This window comes from Pristis pectinata, chromosome 18, assembly GCF_009764475.1.
Source record: "Pristis pectinata isolate sPriPec2 chromosome 18, sPriPec2.1.pri, whole genome shotgun sequence".
NCBI lineage: Eukaryota > Metazoa > Chordata > Chondrichthyes > Rhinopristiformes > Pristidae > Pristis > Pristis pectinata.
This window is the reverse complement of record NC_067422.1, coordinates 44593856-44605936: the sequence shown is the minus strand read 5'-3', so window position 1 is coordinate 44605936 and position 12081 is coordinate 44593856.

Genomic DNA, 12081 nt, shown 5'->3' with positions numbered 1-12081 from the left:
TAAGGGCCACTTTATTTTATTCTTGAACGATTGCAAAACTCCACGATGCTGGTAGAACTTGGTATCTTAGTGCGCGATTGATTAAAAAAAACACTGCAGAGTTTTACAAATATTTTGGGGAGTGCTTTAACGTTGCTGTTTCTTGTCGGATGGTTTGACGTCCAATTCAGGGAGATTATATATTAAATATGGAGAGCGGCGCTGGCACAACATCAGCAGCAACATGTTCAGTGTTGGCCTCCTTTTTTTTCTTTTCGGACCTGAATGAGTTGGACATAATTAAGTGAAGGTTACCAGAACGATACCGGGGTTGGACGGGAGTTTTGTGAAGGAAGGTTGTCAGGCCGGCCGGGTATCCCCTGCAGTTCAGAAAACTGAGAGATGTCTTGATTGAAACATATGTGTTCATGAGGAGTCCTGACTAGGAAAAGTAGGGGAGGACGTTTCATCCAATGGGGTAGCTTGCAGTTACTGTTTCAAAATCAGTGCCACACTATTGTGACATAGGTGCTTTACCACAGTGTGTTCAGTGTTCCGGCAAGTGGGACTGCCTCAGGTTGACAACTTGGTCGGCATGGGTAAGTTGTACCGAAGGGCCTGCTTCTGTCTCCGAAACTCTGATTCAATGACTCTGATTACACTGAGTATATTTTTCACGGAATATCGTTCATACACGGCACAAATTACAAAGTTGAGTGCGGGGATTTGGTGAATCGAGGAAGCTGTTACGTGATTTCAGTTCTGTTCAGATATGCAGCCAGTCAGGGCGAGGCAGCACATGTTCAACCGTTTATTTTCCTCCTGCTGCCTGACCAGCTGACCATTTATTGGAATTTCAGCTTTTGATACTAAACCCCGGCTTCAGTGTTCCCATCAACGTCACAGCGTCAAACATCACAGAGACAGGTCCTTCGGCCCACCCTGTCACTGCCGACCATCAAGTACCTACCTTCAGCAATTCCATTTGCTTTCACTTGGTCCACAGATTGTAATATCGTCCGTATCCAAGTGACAATTAATTGTCTGTTGAATATGAGTGCATTTTTATCCACTGCTTTCTTTACCATCATGTACCTGATTTCTACCGCCCGGTGGTGAAAGAAAATCTTCCACAGATCCCCTTCAATATTCTGACTCCCACTGAAATGGAGTCTGACAATTCTGCCATGGGAGAACATACCTAATATCTCCCCTTCCTTTGCCAATTATAATTTTCATCGAGACTTAGAGCCGTATAGTACAGAAACAGGCCATTAGGCCCACCATGCATTCCTTCTGTCCTGTTCACCCGACTTTGCGGCTCTTCTGCAACGTTGCTAAATGCATCGTACAAGGTACTGAAGGGACTGTACAGGCTGGATTCCTGCACAATGTTTCCCGTAGCTTAACAACCTACAACCAGAGAGACACTGTTAATGATATGAGAGGAAAGTTTATCAATGAGATGTGGAGGAATACCTTCACTCGGGGGCGAACAAGCTGTGGAAATCTGAACCACAGAATGCTGCGGTGGTCAGGTTGCTGCATGTATTTCGGAAGACAGTCAGCAGATTGCTGAAAACAAAATACATAAAAGAATGGGGAACCAGCTGGATTATGGGGGGAGATCTAGGACTCACTTTGGGGCACACAGCATGGCGGAGCTGTTCTGTGTCCTCCCCCCCCCCCAATCCAGACAGCGGAGATCCTCCGCTGTTGCTGAGACTATTCGGCTGGTTCTCCTCTTGCACTCTGCGTGCCCCGGCGGTGAACGGTGTTGCCTTATGGGTGATAAATACCCAGAGAGCCCGTTTACACTTCCGTGCCTGCTGATCTGTCGAGAAGGTTCAGTTCCAAATGCACCGCCTGGTTCTTGGTATGAGTCGGGGTGTGTCCAGGGGAAATCTGGTGGTGGCAGCGGAAACTCACCCCCCGGGGAGAAGCAGCGGCCGGAAAATTCAGCAAAAGTAAAGCGTTGAATTTTCAGAGGCTGTTGAATGTCAAAAGTATAAACTGCGACCTGCCGTGACTTGGATTCGAACCGATGTTGCTGCGGCCACAACGCAGAGTACTAACCACTATACGATCACGGCCACACACTTCAGCTGTGCGCTTCCTGCACTGTCAAACCCTCTGTCAAGGGTGTGTCTCACCTACTGACGCTCCGGAGACCAACCGTAAATCAGCGGTTTGCGCTGCCCATTTGCGCTTCCACAGGACTCCCTCTCCATTTTATTTCCTTTCCTTGTCTGTTTCAACCTCTCACCCCACCCATCCTCCTTCTCCCAAGTCCATCTGTCAGACTCACAACCTGTCCATATCTCTCCATTATCGCTCATGCCGACCAATTCTTCTGATCACCTGCCGGCTCCTGCTTCACCACTTCCTCCTGTCATGTATTTTGACTCTCTTCCCTCGGCGCTGTCAGTCCAGATTCGGTGTGTTAACCCGAAAGGTCGGCCATTCCTTGCCTTCCACAGACGCTGCGTGAACCGCTGAGTTCGTCTCACAGTGTGCTTGTTATATGTTCCAGATTCCATTATCTGCAGTACCTTGTGTCTCTTGCCTTCCACAGTGATTTGCTTTCAGCTGTGGATCTGTGAACTATGTGGATGTTTCTGCACTGCACTGAAGTGATAGCTGGTAAGGAAGGCACCGTTCATTTTACTCATGACTGAGTGAGAGATTATGCCTTCTTTGAATTCTGACACCTTTGCAGCTCTTTGATTTAAATTTAATCGTCTCTATTACGTCATCAATCTCCCACTTTACTGCCATCTTAGTGCAACAAGTAAACAGCGGGAAGATCTCAGGGTTTCGGGCAGAATCTTTAGGGGCAAAGGGACAGGAAGGTTCGAGTCGAGACCCTGCATCAGGACTGAATTTGTAGTGGGGAGATGTAGCAGGAACAAAATGGTGAACGGGAGGGATGAGGCAGGAAGTGAAAGAGTTAGGTGGAATCAGGTGATGATGCAGATGGTGGGCAGAATGAGACAAGTAGGGAGAGGGATGAGTGGCGGTAGAGTCAGAGGCTTGTATCAGATAAGTAAACACAATAAAGGCCTGCAATGAAGGGGGTTTCAGAGGATTTAGGACGATCAAGAGATGGACGCAGGTGGTGCGGTTTACCTGAAACTGGAGTATTCATCGTTCATAATGTTGACCTTAGAGCACACAGGAGGAATATGTTATTGTTCAAGATTGAGTTTGGCAGTGGTGTAGGCCGTGGTGGGGCGGCGACAGTCAGGTTAGTGTGCGTAGGAAAGGAGAGTTGATTTGGCATGCATCAGGAAGCTCAGGATGGCCGTTGAGTGTAGAGCGCGGGTGCCTGGATGAACGGACGACTATTCTAAGCGTGGTGTTGCTGATGTAGGCGAGGCCACTTCGGTAGCATCGAGTGCAGTAGAGGAGGTTAGAAGGTATGCACGTTAACCTTTCTCTGACGTGGAATGGCTGTTTCGATCCCTGGTTATTTGTGAGGAAGGTGATGAAGGGATAAGGCTTGGGACTCCGACGATTATAGGGAAGTGTCCTGACTGCTTGCATCATGCTCTGGCACGTAAATTCGAATGGACAGGAACGCGGGAAGTTTCAGAGAGAAGTGGTCTGAACCGAATACACCACAGGCACATCATTCTCTACCAGCGGCATTATCTGTCAGAGGCGCTGCCTCACGAACGCAACATCCATTATCAAAGATCCCCCACCATTCGGACCATGCCATCTTCTCGCAGCGTCCATCAAGCCGGAGGTACAGTAGCCTGAAGTACCACACTACCAATTTCAGGATAAGGTGCTTCCTTTCACCCATTCGGTTCTTGAACCAACCAGCACAAAAGTAATTCCTGCAATACTTTGATCACTTTGCAGTTATATGGACTTCGTGCTTTTTTGTTATAATTGTTTATTATTCTTGTAAAATTGGGTGCATGTTCAATTTATGTTCTTCATTGCACATGTGTGCGCATGAATTTGTGTAAATGGCAATGAACTCGACTTCGTCGTTGAGAGATTTTTTTTGTCTGCGTTACAATGAAATGTTTTCTTGAGCAGCTTGAAGGGAAGTTATGAGATGTGTACTTGTTGCCAGGACACCTGCAGACATTGAAATCATTGTCTGTTGAGAGGGGAACTGGATGTAACGAAATCGCGGCACCGTGGCGCAGCTGGTGAAGCTGCTGCCTCACAGCGCCTGAGAATTGGGTTCAATCCTGACCGCCGGTGCCGTCTGTGTGGATTTTGCCCGTTCTCCTAATGACCGTATGGGTTTTCTCCTGGAGCAATCACTTTGTCAAATAATCTGTTGAATTACTTTGGCTTCATGACTCTGAGGTTAACGTTTCAACTGATGGCAATGTCTGCCAATTTCTATGTCCAAATTTGCTGCTGAAAATCGGCGTACTGAATAAGAGGAAAACGAAGCACTTGTGTTGAAATGCTCGTCTGAGGAGACTTGAGGTCATAGTCCTGGTCATTCTGGCTCTGCATAATTACCTGCCAACTATTTATATGTTGATCCGGAGAATAAATGCGAGCTTGTCGTATTCAAGCCTGGATAAAATGCATCACATGACTGTGGACAGAATTGACTTCATATCATTAGATGCGATTATGTTCACATACACGTTCGCGCAATGAATGAAAACATGCCGTCCTTCAAACTATGCAGTTACATGTGACCTGCTGACTATGAATTGTATTTTCATTGTTAACCCGATTTTCAAGTCCCACTTCCGTCTGTTTCAAATCACACAGTGCCACAGGTTAATTTAAATGCGTTTATTTAGCAATATATCGCTAGGGAGAAACCTCCTTACTCTCAAATAGAGTCCGCAGTGGAGTTATCCGAGGCACAGAAGAGGAAGACAGTAATTTATACAAACATTGTCATGCACACTTTAATGAGTCAGGCGCCGGAGTTCTTGGTTGAGCAGGAAACGGACAAAGTGCTACTGCAGATGGACAAAGAGGAGCCTCACACCCCAGGTTCAGCTAATCGTTTTGCAATCGGGAGACACAAAGGCAGGTATCGCCTTCACTGTTTGAGACAGCCTTCCCATTTCCCGTTAAGATTGACTATCATCTCCATAGTCAAACATAATGGGAATCTAATTAAGCTCCAGACACAGCAATTACCACACTGCACCCCCCAGGAGAGCAGTGGTGTGGCTGTTCTGGCCTGAACAACACTTTTGAAAATCAGTATTTCGAGCAGCCGTAATTCTCATCCGTCTTACTATATGAACAGTTATAGTTTATTAATCCTACACCTCCTCATTCCCCCTCCCCCTTCATCATATCATGATAACCTGGAGGAGTGCTCAGAACGGGCTCGAGATTTTATAAATAATGACCTTGCAACAAATATTCAAGCAGGTCAGCACCACACAGCATATTGTCATAATAACTATAAGCCCTACTGCTCCATGCAACAGCTATGATGCCACTGACCCTCCCATCAGCCACACCAACCAACCATTCACTCCTGCAAGTCCCTGCCCAAAGTTATCTACTTGCTTCTGAATATCCAGAATGACATGGGAAATATTGTAGGCCTCATTCCTAACATTGGTGACATATTTATCCCCTATTATGGCACATACTCCCCCTTTCTGAGCTAACAGGTAGTCCACAGCGTACCGGGTCTGTTGGGCATAAAGTCGAAGTTCTGCCATTTCCTGGTTCACTCGTGCAGGCCCTTTATGGTGCCGTTTCCCAGCACGGTCAGTCGGCAGACGCGGTAGTTACGATTGTTTGCGGCCATGGTCCCTGCCGAACCCCCTTGAGAGAGATCACTCAGGAATGCATAGCCTAACGATCGAACCTGGCAGAGTGGCGTGCTGGTGGTATAGGTACCGTTGAAAAGGAGCACATACCCTTTCTTGGCCCGGTAAAAGGTTATATTGCCCGTTTGCTACTGACTAGGCATCTGAGAATACCAACTGATTCCAGCAACTCTGCTCCCATGAATTCTAGCCATTCCAAAGAAACATCTGATACTTTCACATGGGTACCGTTCTCTTCCCCACAAACCCATCGCTCCCCTGCAAGTAGTTCAACACACCTAGTGTTGGCACACTCACACCTAACCGTCCTCCCCTTAATGCACAATTTTTCTCTCTACAAGTGGTGGTGGCACATGATAGCGGGTGCTGTACTATCGCTAGCCCACAACCCCATCCCTTACCGTTCAAGCAGTGGGGGAAGGACTGGTGGCTAGTTGTGCTGCTTAGATCTACTGTGGTTCCTTACAAACATTTACCTGGCAGCACCCTCCTGTAAGATCCCGTCTGCCCAATGCACTTTGTTTTCGAGTATTCATATCTTTAGAGAGCACTGGGGCTCCAGCTTGGTGTTGCTACAAAAAGACCTTTTATTTATTCTGCCAAGGGGTAGCAAACGGTGCGATTGCCATGCAGTTTTTTATTAGCTTTGTAAAATAAATTGTCCTCTAATGCCCACACACGAGTACCGGTAATGATGAAGAGTCCAAATTTAAGAAGCGTCATTTTCCCTCTGGTGGCCATCGTTTACAGTCACTCAGATGAATCCAGCGTTCCTAGCCCTGTACCTTCATTGCTGTAGGAGTCTGGAGTAGTATCTGGAAGGGGCCTTTCCAGCGAGGTCCCAGTCCCGTATCAGCACCGGCTCTCCAATTTCCAGGTTAAGCAACTCTGCATCCTTTCCCTCCTGCTGCGTAAATGCGCTCTTCACCCGTGAATGAAGGGACTTTAAAGAGGTCGTAAGTTGCCTGAAATATCTTTATAGTTAATTGCCCATGATATTAAGGTCAACCTGGGTGGGGGGCTAGGTGTCAGCATCCCATGGGGCTCTTCCCGGGCGTACATAGACGATTTCGGCAGCCGACACCCCGGTGGCCGAGTGGGGAGTAATTCTCATGTGGTACAAAGCTAAAGGGAGAACCTTAAACCAATTTAGACCTGTCTCTGAGACTAATTTAGTCAATCTATTCTTCAGGGTGCCGTTGGATCGTTATACTATACCCGCTGCCTGAGAGTGGAAGGTGCAATGGAACTGTTGTTTGATATGCAGTACTTCGCACAACTCCTTATTTATTTTCCCTTTGAAGTGAGGAACATTGTCTGAACTAATCTGTCGGGGTACCCCAAACCTTGGTATGCTCTCTGTAAGCAATAATTTCACCACCTTCGAGGCCTTATTGTTCGTGGTAGGAAAAGCTTTAATCCATCTACTAAATACATCAGCAATAACAAAGCATCGGTTATAGCAGTATACACGCGGTAATTCAATAAAATCGAGTTGTAAACATTCAAATGGTCCCCCTGGTAAAGGGGGTTCTGCCTGGCCTGCACCTCACCCCTCTCCCGGCACTGGTTTGTTGGAAGATCAAACACGATGGTATGTTGTCTTTTGCTGCTTCCTCCAATCTGGGGCACCAGCAGGAACGGAGTAAAATGTTACTCATTCCCTCCTTGCCAAGGTGGGTGTCAGAATGCAGGCAGTCACAATACAAATTTGACCGACTGGAGTGGTCCAGAGGCCATGTGGTGCAGAGTGCGTACACCCGTGCGCCTTCAATACTTGTTTTTCTGAGTCAGGGGCATCCCCCTGAGAGTGCTGCACAGTAACCTTGTCTGTGGTTCCCTGCGTTGTTATTGTCGGTTTACAAACAATCGCCTGTATTTCCGCAGTCGAAACGACATTTGTCCTCCGTGTACTGCCAATTTTGACTCTGCATCTGCCCTGTTATTGCCCTGTTATTAGGGAGGAGTCTGAGAGGTGGGCTGAACACTTATTGATGACCAGCTTTTAAGGAAGAGGCTGGCTTGGAGGAGGTTCTTCACGTAAGCTGCATTCGGAATGGGGCTGCCTGTAGAGGTCAGAAATCCTCTGTGCGCCCATTTTTGGCCAAAATCATGGGAAACTCCAAAAGCATAGCGGGAATCAGTAAAAATATTAGCTACTATGTCCTTGGCTAATTCACAGGCTCTCGTCAGGGCAAAGAGTTCTGGCTTTAGGGCAGAGACTGGAGGCTGCAAAGATGCGGACTCTGCAACGTGGGAGTCATCTACTAGAGCGTAGCCGCAAAGGCGGTTTCCCTGTTCCGAAACGGAGGAACTGCCGTCGACAATACAGGTTTAAGTCTGCTGGCTGGAAGACTTGATCTGAAAGGTCCCGACGGGGTGCTGTTAAGAAGTGGTTACGCAGTAAACAGTCATGTGGTGGGTCTTCAAGATCCTCATGTGGGGTCCCGAGGAAGGTGGCAGGGTTAATGATAGTCCAGTATGCAAAGGAGAGGAGCGGGTTATTCAGGAGCGCTACCTCATATCTGTTTAACCGGGCCTGGGTAAGGTGTTGGGTCTGATGGGAGGTCAGGAGTGCCGTTACGGTATGGGAAGAATAAACAACCACCGACCGTTGCAGGGTTATATTGGAGGCTGCTGTTACGAGGGAGTAGATTGCTGGAAGCATGTGTGAGCATGGTGGGAGCCCCCGAGCAACTGGGTCCAGTCGAGTAGAGTAATATGCCACCGGTCTTTTTCGATCCCCATGGGTTTGAGCGAGTACGGCTGTAGCCCAGTCCTCCAGCACATTCACAAAGATCTGAAATGGGCGATAATATCGAGGGTGTCCCAGGGTCGGGGCGCTGGCAGGGACCTGTTTGATCTTATCAAAAGCCTCCTTTTGTTCCTCCGTAAGTTCAAAAGCTCCCACAGACTGTCTTGACGCCTGGGGTGTGAGGTGCTTCGTAAGGAGGTCCATGTTAGGTAGCCACTGCCTGCACAAATTTACTAAACCTAAGAAGGCGTGCATACCCTTCGGGGTAGCGGGCGTTGGGGTAGCAATGATGGGTGAAATACGTTCAAGAGTGAGCTGCCGCTCAGTAGCATTTAAAAGCATGTACGGACATGTTACCTGTCGCTGGGTTCGTTTTACTTTCTGTGGAGGTATCACGTATCCTCAAGTGCATTAAGTAACCTGTTGCTGTCCGCGATGTTGGCGGTCTCCGACGGGCTTGCCAATAAAAGGTCATCAACCTACTGGGCAACAGCGGATTTATCAGAAAGTTGTAACTGTTGGAGTTGTTTCTGCAAAACTTGGGAGAAAATAGTCGGGGTGTGTATAAAACCTTGCAGGAGAAGCGTCCAGGTGTATTGCTGACCTTGGAAGATGAACGCAAACAGGTACTGCGATTTCGGAGATCTGGGAGTTGCAAAAGATGCATGCTGGAGATCTATAAGTGTAAAAATACAAGAGTTTGCAGGGATGTTGCTGAGAATGGTTGCCGAGTTCGGGACCACGGGAGACAGTGGCTCCACTATATCATTGACCTTACGCAGGTCTTGTACCAGGCGCCATTCTGCCCGTCCGTGTGTTTGGATAAGATGGGGGTGTTGACTGGTACAACTGAATTGTTCCAAATACATAATCTATAAAATCCTCCGGGTTTGTTTTACGGTCGGGCGCCTGACTCAGGATTAAAAACATCTCCTGTGGCTTCCAAGAGGTGTACATTTGGATCGTGGGATTAGCGGGCGCTCCGGCTGGATCGGGATTAGGGGCACTCCTATTGAAGAGCTGTCTTTTCGCCTTAATTCCCTTACCCTTATTCGGCAAACGTGATGGGTCAGGACCTCAAGGGTCGTAATTATACGTCTTCTAAGTGCATTATGTTCCCAACTATTCTGGTTAGATCTACTTATTAGGAATTCGGCCTTCTCCAAGTAGACATGAATATTTCTATTATTCCCCAGTATTTCCTTCCCAAATCGCCTTTTCTGCCTTTTGGCACTCATCCAAATCCCAGGTTACCCCTAATGGCCATGTTTAATTTCGTTTTTTATATTGAGGCATGCCGATAATTTGCGGAAGTTATACTTATTTCTTCTGGTCGTCTTTACATAATTTAGATAGTGGGATATTGGATGTAGACTTATCGAGAGTTTGTCCCATTTTTTTCTTTCTTACTTTTTTCTCCTTGTTTATTAAACCGTACGGTACAGATTGCTGCGATCATCTATAAGATCGATAGGTCTTTTACCTTCACCCACTTCAGGTTCCTGACCTTCTCGTGGGAGATTTCCTCTCTTAAGAACCGGGCTAAGGCAGGGTGGTTTTACCGGAGAACGGATCTCAACACTTAGAGCTCTAAACTTCAAAATTCGCGAACTTAAACTGACCCTGACTGGGGACTCGAACCCCAAACCTTAACCAACCGGGGACTCGAACCCCAGATCTTAAGTCAACCGGGGTAGAACACCAAACCTTAAATTAACCGGGGACTCGAACCCCAAACTTTAAATCAACCGGGGACTCGAACCCCAAACCTTAAATCAACCTTAAATTATTTCAAAACCCAATACAGGGGACTCGAACTCCTGCTTACCTGTGGCTCTCAGGTTCGCGAGGAAACCATCAGAGGATTTCCGTCTCAGGTAGTCATTGTCCCTGTCGATCGCTCACGCCGCTTCCGAAACCTCGTCTTGGATTCCTGGCTGGCTCGCCAAATTGTTAACCTGATTTTGAAGTTCTCCTTCTGTCTGTTGGAAGATCACACAGTGCCACAATTTACTTCAAACAGGTTTATTTAGCAATATATCGCGATTCAGAAATTTCCTTGCACTATCGTGGAGCCTGCAGCGGAGTTCTCCGAAGTCCAAAGGAGTAAATAGTTATTTATACAAACATTGTCACGCACACTTTAATTGGCCAGGCGCCACAGTTCTGGGTTGAGCAGAAAACGGACAAAGGGCTTTTCTGGGTTGAGCAGAAAACGGACAAAGAAAACGAACCCCAGGTTGAGCTAATCGTTTTGCAATCGGGAGACACAAAGGCAGGTATCACTTTCATTGTTTGCGACAGCCTTCCCATTTCCGGTTAAGCTTGACTATCATCCCTATAGTTAAATATGATGGGAATCCAATTAAGTTCCAGACACAGCAATTATCGCACAGCACACAGCCCAGGAAAACAGTGGTATGGCTGTTCTGACCTGAAAGACACTTTTTAAATCAGTATTTTGAGTAGCTATAATTCTCATGCGTCTTAAACTATGAATGCAGTTATAGTTTATTAATCGTTTACTTCCTCAATCTGACCTTATGAGAAAGCCGACGATGTGTAACCTTGTCAAATGCCATTCTAAATCCATGAAAACCACATCGACTGCACTATCCTCATCAAGCCGCATGCTCACCTTCTCAAAGAGCACGGTCAGGCTTGTGAGACACGATTTGCCCTTCACAAAGCCATGCTGGCTGGCCCTGATGAGACCATGATTCTCAAAATGCTCCTAGATCCGATCTCTAAGATTACTTTACAACAGTTTACCCATCTCAGACGTAAGGCTCACTGGTCTATAAAATCCCTAACCTGTCCCTACTACCTTTTTTTGAATAAGGGGACAACATTTGCCACCCTCAATCCCTCCGGTACCATTCCCGTGGACAACGAGGACTCAAAGATCTTAGCCAACGGTTCAGTAATCTCCTCTCTCACCTCTCGGAGCAGCCTGGGGAATATTCCGTCAGGCTCCAGGGACTTATCTGTCCTAATATTTTCTAACAGCTGTAACATATCCTCTCTCTTGATATCCACATGCTCTAGAACATTTACCTTACCCCAAATCCATGTCATATATGAAACAATCTGACTCCGCATAATTTCCGAAGTGTTTTTGAACAGAGTCTGAATAATCCATGCCAGCGATTTTCATTGATATATGACTCAAGGTTCCCGGGTTTCTATCTACGTCCTCTCCTTCAAAGTAAGGATTCATCTGGATCTTTCACTTTGAGGGAACTGTTCTCAGTCCACCGAAATCTGGATCACACGTCCGATGCCCATTTGCCCTTCAGACAGCTCACTGGTCCTATTGTTCCATCTCACTGAGCGGCACTAATTTGGTTTATTATTGTCACATGTATGGAGGTACAGAATAAAATTTGTCTTGCACACCGATCATACAGATCAATTCATTACAATAGTGTTTTGAGGTGGTACGAGGTGAAACCATAACCGAATGTAGAATAAAGTGTTAGATTTACAGAAAAAGTGAACTGCAGGCAGACAGAGAGTTGGAAGGTCATAACGAGCAAGACTGTGAGGTGGAGATTCCAT